The sequence below is a fragment of the Panthera leo genome, chromosome B4 (assembly GCF_018350215.1).
Source record: "Panthera leo isolate Ple1 chromosome B4, P.leo_Ple1_pat1.1, whole genome shotgun sequence".
Taxonomy (NCBI): Eukaryota; Metazoa; Chordata; class Mammalia; order Carnivora; family Felidae; genus Panthera; species Panthera leo.
The window spans coordinates 15,360,607-15,375,012 of record NC_056685.1 but is presented as its reverse complement, the minus strand read 5'-3'; the positions used below and the strand labels follow the sequence as shown (position 1 = coordinate 15,375,012).

Below are 14,406 nucleotides of genomic sequence, written 5' to 3'. Positions count from 1 at the left end.
AAAAATGACTCAACTAATATACCTCTTAGGTATACAAAGGTAAACTCTACGTACACAACCATCTCTAATGAGACCTGAGCCTCATTTTATCACTGACAGAAATGGTGGAATTTTAGCCTAAAAGCAGGCAAGGGCTCCATCAAGGAAAAAAGGCCTCATGACCTGTGTTGCCTTTATCTTTAAAATGATGAAGAGCCTTGGGAGGATTTTAAGAAAAAACTGCATGGCCAGACTTGACTTCTTTCTGGAAAGGTGACAGTGGTAGCAGGGTGGAGGAAGGCTGGAGAGGAGGGAACCCGTGACCTGACAAGAAGAAGCTCACTGCAGAATTCTGGATGGGAAAGGTTGAAGGCTCACATTGGCACAGTGGGAATGGAAAATGAAGGAAAGGTAAGAATTCAGAGAAACTGAGAAGGTAGAGTGTGTGGGGAGTACAGTGTGGAAGTTGGTGACATATTGCAGGAGGAGAGGATTTGACGATTTCTGGATAGTGGCACCTTAGGAGGCTAAGATTTAGGGAAGAAATGCTCGACTAGTTTGGAGCAGTTGTGGTTGGAGGCCTCAGAGATACCTAAGTGGAGAAATACAGGAGGAAATTGATCCGCGAGAAGCAATTTGGGCTGGAGAGAATGATCTGGAAGTCTTCTTCTAGAGGTGAAAGGAAAAGCTAGATGTGAGGTTAAATTGAAGACCGTTTATTCCCACTGCGTGTGAGAAGTAATTATATAAAATTGACTCAGAGCTTTGAGTCATTTAAACTCTAAATGAGTTAATCCATTCTGTTTATCTATATTCATAGCGTCAATGGCACAGTCTAAGAAAACTTACGTTTGACTCTGCAAAGTGCTTTGATTCCTCCATTTGGATATAGATGTGATTCATGTTCTGCCAATGAACAGCTCACCAAACGAATCACATTCTCTGTGAGTGAAGACTTAAAGAGACCTGAGACGTTTTCTGCAATAAGCTTTCTGAGTCACTATTGAAACTCTTTCTTTCTCTTTACCCCATGCTGTGGATCACCTTCATCCCTCTGATACAGAGCAAAGCTTACCTTAAGCTTTCTTTACGTTTGATGTGTCGCTTTTTTGTGCATTTCTTGAGGGAAGCAATTAGACGTTCGTGGTGTGAAGGCTTCCTAACAAAATGCAGACGTCATGACAAACTGTATCAGAAAACCACTTTGCCACCTATTGTACTTGGCTCGATCAACAGTAACTTGAGAGCCAGCCTCACGGGCAGACAGGGAGTATTGCCTCAATAGACTTGCCTACGCGAAGTGGTGTGCAAAACGCAGAGGCTGTTTTGAAAGAAAAATTCATTTGCCTTTGGAGATTTTATTTTTTAATACACGAAAGAATTCACACATTCTTGCCTTTAGCACAGACTTTAGAATCAAATGACATATATTTGCATTTGTTCTTGCTACCTACTTTCAAGTTGTTTTCCTTTTTTCCTAATCTATTCTCACATGACCATTGAAATGGTCTTAAAGTGCTCCACGCTGTTGTCATCTGCACAAAGCTTCCCGAGTTAGTCAGTGTTTCCCCAGCCTCGTTAATGACCGTGTTGTTTTTCTGAGCTACAAAGAAGGCATCTGTGGACTTATTGTGATTTGATGGAGTGAAGCAGCACAGGAGGAAAAATCTTGCCTTGTCAGAGGCACTGTTCACGTATGAGCACTTGGCTCTATCAGTCAATGTCTGCTTTCCTCTGGTCACGGTTATAGGAAGGGTTCAAGTGCAGGGAACAAAAAATGGACTGTCATTAGTTGCCCGAGTTGTGTGACCACTGCATTTCATGATGATGACTTTGACCTCTTTTTCATCTGTGTAATTGCCGTTGGCCACTTGGAAATATCTAAGAAGTAATTTTAGGTAATCTTTAATAGTAATTTTTTACTGAAAACCTCGGTGTTACCGTTTCATATTGCTTTGGTCTCACAAAGCTTTCAAGACCACACAGGTGAGTTTGCTGATCACTCTGCATAACTTTTCAATTTTGATTTTTGTTTGTTTGTTTGTGGTAAGGAAGTGGGGGAAAGAGCAATAACATTAGATTGAATTCTAGGGCTTATAGAACCTTTTAGTTACAGATCTGCATTAAAAAAAAACAAAAAAACAAAAAAACTAGCCAGTAAGCTGCACCTTTCACATCTGTCTCACCCATCGAAAGCCACCCCATTTTTCCGTAAAGAGGGGAAAGAGCCTTGTGTGGACCCGACAGTCAACAGTCAACTGAATTTTTGACGGGGGATGTGCGGGTCAGTCCGGAAAACAGTATTTTCACAGAGTAAATAATTGCTGTGAAGACGAGACCATTTTAGCCTTTGACATCCCAGTTTCGTTCATCTTGACATGCACTGGAGTTTTGCACATTCACTATTTACATTATACACTTGACAGTAATTTACTTCAACGTTTCAGAGGTCAGTAAAGAGCCCCATTCGTATAAGCCTGTGATCATAAGGTGAACTCCTTTGTTTGTATTGCTGATGGGTCAGAACAAATTTGGGGGAAATATCCTATAGTTTGTGTCAATTACTAAATGTGTAGGGAAACAGAGTTTCCTTCTGTATTCCAGGACTGTAATGCACAGGGCGTAAGGTAAAAAGAAAGGAAGGCAGGTCCTTCATGGGGGCTCACATCTAACTGTAACATTAATCTGCCTTCCTCTCTCTCCCCCTGCACCCCAGCATTCCATGAATAATTCATCCTGAAAGAAGATAACCAGGAAAGGGATCATCCTGGGCTTTAGGGATCTGTGCAACTCTGAAATTACCTGAGTGTTTTCTCAAGAGCGTGCATTGCTTTCCTCTGATTGTCACTGGTATCGATGATCTTATCAAGTTTCAAAAGCCATCAGTCCTGTGGGTTTGGCTGAAATGGGAATGCTATATATAGTGCAGAATTGACATTTTTAAGTGCCCTATAGTCTGTTCACTTCTGCTAGTTGAGTTTTTGTCCCTCCTTGACCACCAGTGGCTGGTTTGGCCACGACTGTGCTCACATGTATGTCCTGTGAAGCATTTCAGGCTTGCAAATGTATTTTTAAACCATCAAGGCCCCTGTTGCCTTTTACTGTCCCGGTCTCATGGCAGGGTGCTGCTTAGTCAGTCTTACTCACAACATGCTTGTCACGTTAGGCATCAGGCTTCTAGATACTTGATTAGATCAGGGATTTAAAGTACATTTACTTGTGCAGTGCCGTGGTACTTTCATGTGTATTTTAAAGTAATGTCTTCTATAACACTTCAGCAAAATGTTGGGGTCAAAACCGACCCTAGCCTAATTAGGTGTGAGGTTGGTAGGCATTTTGCTCAGCGAGTAGCCCAGGAGAGAGTAAAAAGTGACCCTTCAGGATGACATGTCCTAGAAGGACAAAGACGTCACCCTGGGGAAGATGACAGGATTGGGGACAAGAGGTTCTCTTCCCCTAAGACTGTGAACACTGGATGTATGACTAAAGCTCCCAGCCCCCCCATTACCCACAGCCCACGTGCTGAGGATGAGGCCACTCCCAGTCGCTAGCTGGGGTGTTCACCATGTGGAGAACTAGTCAGGTGGCAATACGGTCAGGTTCACAGACCTTGCTGTGAGACAATGGCAAAAATACCAAAGTGCACGTTTAACAAGGACAAAATGAATCGTGCTCCACAAGATGGGAATGTGCCCAGATGGGAAGAGCCATAGATGGGAAAGCAGGTGGCCATGACATAAATGCTCCATTGCATCGTTGTCTGGTAAGATGCTTTAGAAAGGTCCTGTAACATTTTTGAGCTCCATTTTTATCTACTGAAAAAAGAAAAGTTTGAAACATTATCACTTTCTTTCTTTTAAGAATGTGATGGGGATAAAGTAGCTAATCCCTGTGCACAGTTCCTTAGATGTCAAAGAGAGAGGCTGTTATGTCATCAGAAAGTAATGTTGAGGTCTTGGATTTCTGCAAGGTTGCGTGACCTTCCCCACCCTATCTCCAAGGTGGGGAAGAGGTGTGTGTACAGCTGGGGTCATTATCATCAACAGGACCACTCCAGGGTGCCTTGATCTTTTTGTTTGTTCTTACTCACTTTGCACTGAAATCTAACTAGCAAACCCTAATGTTTGTTTTATGACTATAACTGAAATCAAAAGCTAAATTCTGGTTAAATGCTAATGCCTGGCAGAGGTCTAGTGCGTAATACTCCACCACTATTGGCTGGTTGACTGTTCTGAAGAATAAATGGGCACATTGCACCTCCTTAACAATTACCTTATAGGTAATATAAATGATAGACTCTACATTATTATATCTAGATGCGCCTCCTTCCCAATCATGGTTCATACAGTTCAGCTGTGACTCAGGGTGGAAACTTGGATCATTTTCATACCAAGAGAATCAGGACTTCTAGATGACACTCAACCTTTGGGTCATGTGCGTCTGCTCTCTGGATTTTTGCCCACTGCCGTAACATGTGGAAAACGGCTCCCTAACATGCTAAAAGAAGGCACCAGGAGCAGTGGGAGAGAGCCAAGGGAGCTGAACTTGACTTTGTTTGTAAGAGGGGACAGGAGAAGAAGGAAAGGGAGACTGACAAAGGCAACGAGAGTTGCAGCCCCAAAGATGGAAAATATAGTCAAAACAGATGGAGAAAAATATCACAACATGTCAGAATCAGACTCTGGTTTCTAGTTATTTCTTAGTTTCACAGTTTTGGTGTTATGTTTGGACGTTGAGAGGCACTCTAAAAATCTGTAGCTAAACAATAAAAGAATAAACTTAAGTATATCCAGTAACTCTAAATATTGATATGGGTACATTTCCATGTGCTTCCTGACAGCCTGATAAAAGCTGCCAAACCATATTACTTTTAAAAGTACAAATACAATAAGAGAATTGAGTTAAAACTTGAATAATTTTATAAATCATTGCTCTAGTAACTCTCAGTTTAGCAATAATGAGGGTATTACTCGAAAGCACTGGCGTTTGTCTGTTCTTTTAATGTCATTTGCTCCCTCTGATGAAGTCTGAGAATGAGATGAGCTGAAATGGTACACCCATTTGTAGAAAATTAGACTAAGCTTATTTCCGCCCTTGTTAAGCCTTCTAAATTTCACTGTTGATTGGACTTCCCTTGAGAGATGATGTCAAAGCCAAGGTTATCTGCAATCTCTTCTTGGTGGGTTTTGCTGAGAAGGTTTTTTTGCTGAGCCGAGAACGCAGGGCTTCGATAAAGAAAACAACAATGCTTGGTTCACCAAAACCTTATGAAGGCAAGTAGACAGGAGTAAAATTCCAGGTCAGTAAAAGGAAAGGAAAGATTTTTATTAAAATGTATTCCAACATCAGAATCTGTGCTCCCACCCCCACCCCCGCCCCCACCTCTGCAATGACCTGATTGCTGTGTCTGGTCTCCAAGAGTAGAGCGGTCACTGGGGAAATAAAACCAGTTGGTGCTGTGGAGACCAAGCTGAGTGACAAAATTGAGTTAGTGGTAAACCGTAAGATAACACTGGGAAACATTCAGATGCACAAGACCTGGAAAGCAATTATTCTGCATAACCTAAACCACATCAGCCCTTCTCAAAATGGAACCCCACCTCATCGCAGATGTTCTCAAACCCAGGTGCTTTGAGTTACATTATTTGTAACCATAGATCCCCTATAATAATTATTATCCTTACTCAGATCAGCTTGACTTTGATGTAGCGTTTGCAGGAGCATAAAAGCAAACTATCTCTGGTCAGCAATAAACACTTAAAAAAATTCTTTGGTTATAAATCAGTTCAGAAACAAAACATCACTAGGACCATGGGGCTGTATTCTTCTTGTCATTTTATACACAAACAAATCTGTTAATGTGCAGTAGCCGTATGTTCTGCTCACTCCCAAGTGAAGACATCACAAACTCCCAAGGCGTGATGACAGTGGCCACCTGTCCCGGAGCATCCATTATGCTCTGGATGTAGCACAGGGGCTTTCCCTGGATGGTCTCATCTAATCTACACAACTGCCCACAAGACAGGGACAGTCCCATTTTACAAAGGAAGAAATAGGAAGTTAAGAGATTAAGTTATTTGTCTGTGGTCAACGTGTTGTAAGAGGCAAAGCCAAGCTTTGAACCAGGTGTAATTGTCTCCCAGATTCGCCTTTTTCCTAATCAACCCACATCATCTCTGTGGCAGTCAGTAAACATAGCCAGGGACGAAGAGGGATTCTGGGGTGAGTTGTCTGACAGGCAGGTCATGTCTCTAATTCCTGTTTGGGGTAGACTGAGCTACTTTTCTCTGCTTTCATCTTCTTGCTGCTACCTGCTTTCTAATAACAGCATTCCAATTTGTACCGAGCCCCAAATAGTACATTAGCCCATAGGCTATATTACATAAACAGTGTGTATAACTACAGCAATCATATTATATCATATCTATAAGATTAATATTATATAATATTTGTATTATAATTTTATATTCTAAAACAGTTATATTTTTGTTATACTAGGCTATCTTTACAATTTATAAATAAATATATAGTCATATATTTTATACTATATATTTGTAATGTTTATATTATAAGTAATGTTTACATGAAATATCATGTATGAATATATAACATATATGTATATGCAATATACATTTAATAGATGCATATTATAGCTCACAATACATATTATATTAGTATAATTCTACCATATCACAGAATATATGCCATAAAATAACATTGTCTTCTGATGTTGACAGGTAAATGTCACATCTGTTTTATTGGCTTTCCATGGCATTTTGATAAAGAATTAGCACAGTTATGTGGAATACAGTTGCATTGGAATGTAAGGGTAATAAATCTCTGTGTAACAAATAAAACCTAGCCCCAAATTATGCCTTCCAATTTAGTAAAATTCCTTACCACAGGATTCTGACAAAATGAAGTGAGTTGGACATGTATTTTTATGGTTTAGCCCTGATTGGTACTCTTATAAAGATGAGTTTATGAAATGAGGAACTAAGTCACAAAGACATTACGTGACTTGCCAAGGTCACTTGGCAAGTCTTGAGCAGAAGTGGGAAAGTAATCCTTGTCTCCATTTTGTCTCCACCAGAGTAACAAAAGTTGAAATATCCTGAGCACAGTGCACAAGCTAATATATCAAGAAGAACAACCAAATGGTTCTGTGTCCCCATTTAAATGATTTTTTAAAAAGCTGTGGGAAACTTTGTCTGGCTTTATGAATTCCGTAAATTCTTTTATATTACAATCTATTTTATGACGGTTAAATAGTGCTTTGCTATTAAGCCTGCTCTCTCCAAACAGAACATTTAAAGATTTTTTTCTGACTTTGATTTTATAATTGTCAATGTTAAGTAAATAAAGCCATCCTTCTGTTATTATTTTATTGAAGAACAATTGACATACAATATTGCATTAGTTTCAGGTGTATAGCATAGTGTTTCAGTATTTATATACATTACAAAATGGTCACCACAGTAAGTCTAGTTACCATCTGTCCCCATACAAAGTTGTTACAATATTATTGACTGTATTCCCTATGCTGTGCTTCACATCCCAATGTCTTACTTTTTTTTTTTGTAACTGAAAGATTGTACCACTTAGTCCCCTTCACCCACTTCATCCAATCCCCTCACTCCTGCAACTATTCATTTGCTCTCTGTATCTATGAGTCTGTTTCATTTGATCATTTATTTTGATTTTTTAAGTTTTTTTTTTTAACATTTATTCATTTTTGAGAGACAGAGAGAGAGCAGGAGCAGGGGAGGAACAGAGAGAGGGAGACACACAATCCGAAGCAGGATCCGGGCTCTGAGCTGTCAGCACAGAGTGCGACACGGGGCTTGAACTCACGGACTGAGAAATCGCGATCTGAGCCAAAGTCAGCGGCTTAACCGACTGAGCCACCCAGCCTCCCCACATTTATTTTGATTTTTAGATTCAACCCATAAGTGAAGTCATATGGCGTTTGTCCTTCTCTGTCTGTACTTATTTCACTTAGCATAATACCTTCTAGGTCCACCCATATTGTTGCAAATGGAAAGATTTCATTTTTTTATGAGTGAGTAATGTTCCAGTGTGTGTGTGTGCGTGTGTGTGTGTGTGTGTGTGTGTGCATGTGTGTGTGTGTGCGCATCTTTGTCTGTATATTGCTCATCTTTATCCATTCATCCATCTGTGGACATTTCTTTTGCTTCCATTACTTGGCTGTTTTTTTTAATTTTTTTTTTAATGTTTATTTATTTTTGAGACAGAGACAGAGCATGAATGGGGGAGGGTCAGAGAGAGGGAGACACAGAATCTGAAACAGGCTCCAGGCTCCGAGCTGTCAGCACAGAGCCCGATGCAGGGCCGAACTCACGGACCGCGAGATCATGACCTGAGCCGAAGTCGGACGCTCAACCGACTGAGCCACCCAGGCGCCCCCATTACTTGGCTGTTTTAAATAATGTTGCAATGAACATGGGAGTGCCTGTGTCCTTTCAAATCACTGTTTTCATTTTCTTCAGATCAATACCTAGAAGGGGAATTGGTGGACTATAGGGTAGCTCTGTTTTTAATTTTTGGAGGAAACTCCGTACTGTTTTTCACAGTGGCTACACCAGTTTACATTTCCACCAACAGTGCAAGAAGCCTCCCTTTTCTCCATATCTTCACCAATGCTTCATTCTTTCTCGTCTTTTTGCTAATAGCCATTCTTTCGGTGTAAGTCGTACTTCTTTTATATAGTGTAGTTTGCACATTCGCGTATCCTCTGTTTTACAAATGATTAAATTTGCTCTGCTTGCTGAAACCTAATACTCAGAGATTAAATTTTCTTAAGTAATAGACCTAACATGATTTTTCATTGCAAATTTTTAGCTACAGAAGCATTTTCCACTGCTCAGGCAGTGTTTTAAATCTTTTAGTGATGTTTTATTGTTATCCTGCTAATTGTCTCTTGACCATCAAATATGCCGTAAAAATCAACTAAGTTAGCTTTAAAAACACGTTAATACATTGGACAAAAACGTTGTTTTGTATACATCGAATACATGTTTATAATATAATAACAACTCTATAAATCAAGAAATATGTTTAATTCCAAGAATTCCCCTTGTAAACTCAGCATAGATGCGAAGATCCACCTAATAACTATTTACATTTTCTATTCATTCCTTCATTGTTTATTCAAAAGTATTCACCAGCTACTTGCTGTGTAGGCAGTGAACTTCTCTTGCGAATACAAAGATGAACTGAACAAGGTCCGTATTCTTGAGAGGTTGATTCAAGTTAGGAGGTGCCTGGGTGCAGTTAAGTATCAACTCTTGATTTTGCCTTAGGTCATGATTTCACGGTGTGTGGGGTGTGGGATCGAGCCCTGCATCAGGCTCTGTGCTGACAACATGGAGCCTGTTTGGGATCCTCTCTCCCTCTCTGCCCCTCCCCTGCTCGTGCATACAGGAGCTCTCTCTCTCTCTCTCTCTCTCTCTCTCTCTTTTTCTCTCTCTTTCTTTCTCATTAAATAAAGTTTTGTTTTTTTTTTTTAGAGTAGAGGAGTTAGGGGGTCCTGGGTGGCTCATTCGGTAAAGCTTCGACTTCAGCTCAGGTCATGATCTCACGGTTTGTAAGTTCAAGCCCCACGTCAGGCTCTATGCTGATAGCTCAGAGCCTGGAGCCTGCTTTGAAATTCTGTGTGCGTCTCTCTCTCTGCCCCTCCCCCATCTCTCTCTCTCTCTCTCTCTCTTCTCTCTCTCTCTCAAAAATAATAAACATTTTTTTTAAAAGTAGAAGAGTAAGTAATTGTAAATTTGGGATAATAAATGCTTTTTGACAGAAGAATGTGCCAAGGACAGTGGAGGCAGAAAAGAAAGACCTGTGTTTCCTTGGTGTTGAGTAAAAAGGACACAGGATTGTTAGAGAAAGCATTACAGAGTGTGAACCCTGAACTGTAGTGTGATCGTTAACAGTGTAAGCTCTAGGGGCGCCTGGGAGGCTCAGTCTGTTAAGCATCCGATTTTGGCTCAGGACATGACGGTTCATGAGTTCAAGCTGCACGTCAGGCTCTGTGCTGACAGCTCAAAGCCTGGAGCCTGTGTTGGATTCTGTGTCTCCCTCTCTGCCCCAGCCCCACTTGTGCTCTGTTTCTCTCTGTCTCTCAAAATGAATAAATGTTAAAAAAAAATTATAAAAAAAAAAAGAGTGTAAGCTCAGGAGCAAGACTTCCTAGGTGCAAACTCAGTTCTTGTACATCCCAACAAGTTTGGCCTTGGACACTTTTCCTCTCTACATCTTGATTACCTCATCTCTGAAATGGGCATGCTAATAATAACTACCTGATAAGGTTGTGGTGAAGGTTAGACTAAAAAATTCCCTGGCACTCATTTAGCATGTAATAAATCTTAGCTTTAAATAGGACTAGCTTGGGAGAGTGAAAAGGCATTCATTGGGAAAACATTCTATGAAGAAGGAGAAACATGTATCATGTTGTAGGTCATGCCATTTCAGAGGCTACAGGCTGATCGGCGCAACCTTTGGTGATGCTTTGGGATATAAGGTGGAGAACAACTTTATTCTTCTTTGTCAAGATCATTTTAAATATTCAAGGGCCTATAGTTTTCCATTTAAATTTTAAAATGGCGTGTTTTTTTTTTTTTTTTTAAGTGAGCATTTTTTAATAGAAACAGAAAGATCTTGCTGGGGGTTTGATAAGAATTACATTAAACCTGTGCATCAATTTAGGAATAATTGACATTTTTACTATGTTGTGTCTTCCAGTCCGTGAACATGTATGTCCCTCCGTTTAGTTAGGTCTCCTCCGATTTCTTTTATCATTTTGTCATTTTCAGCACACAGATCCTGTGTACGTTTCATGAAGTGTATACCCAAGGATTTAGTTTTCTTTGGAGCAATCATATTTTTAATTTTGGTTTCCATATGTTTATTATTCAAATATAGAAATGTGACTGACTTTTGTGTATTGTTCGTGTATTTTGAGTTCTTGCTGAACTCACTAGTTTTTGAATTTTTACGCAGATTCCTTGGGATGTTCTACATCTGAAAATAGTGGCAATTTTATTTCTTCCTCTCCAGTCTGTCTATATATTTCTTTTTGCCTATTAACTGTCAAGAATTCCAAAATGATGTAGAACATGAGTGATGAAAACAAGGTATCCTTGCCTTGTTTCTCATCTTACAAGGAAAACATGTAGTTTTTCACCATTAATATCATGTTAGTTGCAGATTTTTATAGATACTTTGTGTCAAGTTGAGAAAATTCCTTTCTAGTCTTAGTTTGCTGAGGGTTTTTATCATGAAAGCAAGTCGGATCGTACTAAATCCTTTCCTGCAACAGTTGACATGATAATATGATCAGAACATTTGATTTAGCAAATCATTTTTAAAATTTCAAAGTTAGTGAGACTAATTCTCATGAAATGCACGTAGACTGATGATGCATACATAAAGTGTTTTCAGTAATATCTAAATAATGCGAAATTAGTAGAAAGATAATGATAAAATTCTCCTAAGTTTGTAATACATTGTATTACTCTTTTTCTAGTGACTATAGCTACTGATTAGTTGCTGAAATTACCCTTCTTTTAGTATTTTAGTTTTATGCTTCCCAAATATTACCAGACTAAGTACATATTCTAAGTTAAATTAGGCTGGGTCTCAAATTAGGATTTTTACAATGAGTCCAACTGAGTCACGTTACCAAACACAAACAAATGAAAACAAAAACACACAATTCGTGTTACAAAAACCACTAAATTGTTTTTCTAGTATAACATAAATATAATACCTAAAAGGTCATGCCTGTTTGAGGTTAGGGGGATAGAAAAATAAATCCAATCTGCTTTTAGAGAAAAAGATGAAACACGTTCATCTGGAACCTAGCTGAATTTTTAAAAATGAATTCATGGCTGTAGGGCAATTGAATAATGCAGCTTTGAAAATCACAGATTTATTCCAAGAAAGGGTTCTGGAGCGCTAGCCCTGTGTCCTGTGTGGTTGAAGGGAAGCTAATCTGGTGCACCCCCATTTCCCCGAAGCACCAGCTTTAAAGGGTTTGTGTTCTGTTTCCTGTGCTTCTATCTGCTTCCTTTAACTACCGGCTAAAGCCCCAGCTGGCTCACTGGGGAACAGGAAAATGCCTGAAGTCAGGCCAGTCTTTAGCTGTAAGTATGGCTTCCCGTTTGCCATGTGTCCAAGTGGTAGCCGTCCAGAGGCAGGCAGAGATCCTATCCAGAAGACCTCCATAGCATGTCAGCCACAATGTAACGGCAGCCACAAAAATGTCAATCCTCATGATAACTATTTAGAAATGTATCTGTCCCCACTAAAGGCTTCAAGATGTTTTGTCTTAGATAATATAACTATTTTGCTTTGTCAGATTTGTCCTGGCTTGAGCTTCATTCTGAGGTTTAATTTCCTGGAGGGCAATCATTTAGGATTCGGTTACTGATTTTTAATTAAGTAGAGCTCAACCCACATTTCACTGCTTACAATGGGTTTATATTTCCACTATTTCTGTAGCCAAACGTTTTCTTTTCTCTAAAGAAGTAGCTCTTTTGTAGGAAGTGTTTCCAACGTGGAGAAGACGGTTGGAGTGACATTTGTTCTCGGGCATAGGGAGTGTCGTTACAGAGCGCTTCTGACAGGACATGACTGATGAACTGGGTGCTGATGGATGAGAGTTTGCTGGATGGTAGAATGTGTGTAGTAACAAGGAAGATGATGGATTTATGGTGCTAAACTACGTGTCAAGGTTAAGGGTTGATACTAGTTAAAAAGGACAGGGAGATTTAAAAATATGAATATAGTAAACAGATATTAATTTCTTGGGTATGAAACTATTTCACAGTCACAGAGTTCTTCGTGTTATGTCATGTTTTTGCTGAACTATACAAATCCAGAACTGGGGGGGTGCCTGGGTGGCTTAGTCGGTTAAGCGTCCAACTTCGGCTCAGGTCATGATCTCGCGGTGTGTGAGTTCGAGCCCCGCGTCGGGCTCTGTGCTGACAGCTCGGGGCCTGGAGCCTGCTTCCAGTTTTGTGTCTCCCTCTCTCTCTGCCCCTCCCCTGTTCACGCTCTGTCTCTTAGTAATAATTAAATGTTAAAAAAAAAAAAAAAAGAAAAGAAATACAGAACTGGTAGTGTGGCAAAGCACGTTTTTGGTAAAGGATCCTTCTTGGTTAATATTTCTCTCTATATTTCCCCAAATACAAACATTTATGGTTCCATTTGCTGTAGGAGGGGCAGAAGCACAGAGCAGTTGTACCATGTTTAAGTACTAAAGTGGGGGGATAGGGCAACTATAACCATTTCCTTCACCAAACAAACACCGAAAGGTGTTTACTCATATAATATTATACTTATGTCAATTATATTCACTCATATTAATATATTACTCAAGTATAGTATATTTGAGTATATAATATTATTCAAATATAGTATGAATCATAGAATTCATTCACATAATGTTATGCTTACTTCAGTTATTTGAATATTTTGGCCAGGATTGTCTGAAGACCGTGTTAATTCTCCTTTTTTAAAATTCTGTGTGTATATTCTGTGAATTAAGCAATGCACTCTATTACAGTTTAATAACTCGAACCAGCCATTTGTGTTTTGGTCGGCTATTGCCACAGCAATGCTGCATAACAAATCACCCAAATTCAGCGCTCATCCCCACAGCATGTATTGTTGTCACTTGGGGCTCATCAGACTCGTCGTTTGCCTGTTCCAGGCCGCAGAAGGACGGCACTTGGCTTTATATTTCAGAGCGCGTTCAAGTCTGCTCTATGTGACCCCGCTTTGTCTTTCACCAGAAGCTACCTAGGGCATGAGCTCCCGGTGGATGGCGCACAGGAGCACCAGCCAAAAACCACAAAGCCCACTTCAGACCCCTTCCTACTTCCAGCCCATTAATATTCTTAGGTCACTTGGGCAAGCCTCACATCAGAGCACAGAAAAGTAAAGCCTGTCCATTCTAATGAACTGCCAAGAGAGAGGCTAAAGAGTTAAGAATCATCCATTCGATCAGTCAGTCTGTGACAGCCCACACCAAGGAATTTTGTGTTTGCTTTTGGGTTCCCTGGAGGGAGGGTGTGTCTGTCTTATGACCTTAGTCCTGGAGGCACCAGTACTGCTGAATATTAAGTGTGTATAAGAGCCCCCACTCTGCCCAAGTACAGTCGTCATTTTGCCCTTATTAATCTGTTAGTAACAATGAATACACAAGTGGTACTAAGACAGTTGGAGCTTTTTAAAAATAACAGGTAATTTTTAAGGCTGACGCAGGAACAGAATAAAGCCCAGCAACACCAGTTTCCCACATACAAACCTCCACGTGTTACACCCTTCTTCTCCCCAGCCCACGTGTCCTGGAGAGGACATTGGCGTGTCCTCTCTCCTGGTCTTACCTTCCTCCGTCTGTCCTGC

The 14,406-nt window shown here is 40.1% G+C and overlaps 1 protein-coding gene across 2 annotated transcripts in view; it reads left to right on the top strand.

Annotated features, from left to right (window-relative positions):
- Positions 1 to 14,406, top strand: part of CUBN (cubilin) — a 273,247-nt gene that overhangs the window by 235,457 nt on the left and 23,384 nt on the right. The window lies entirely within an intron of this gene.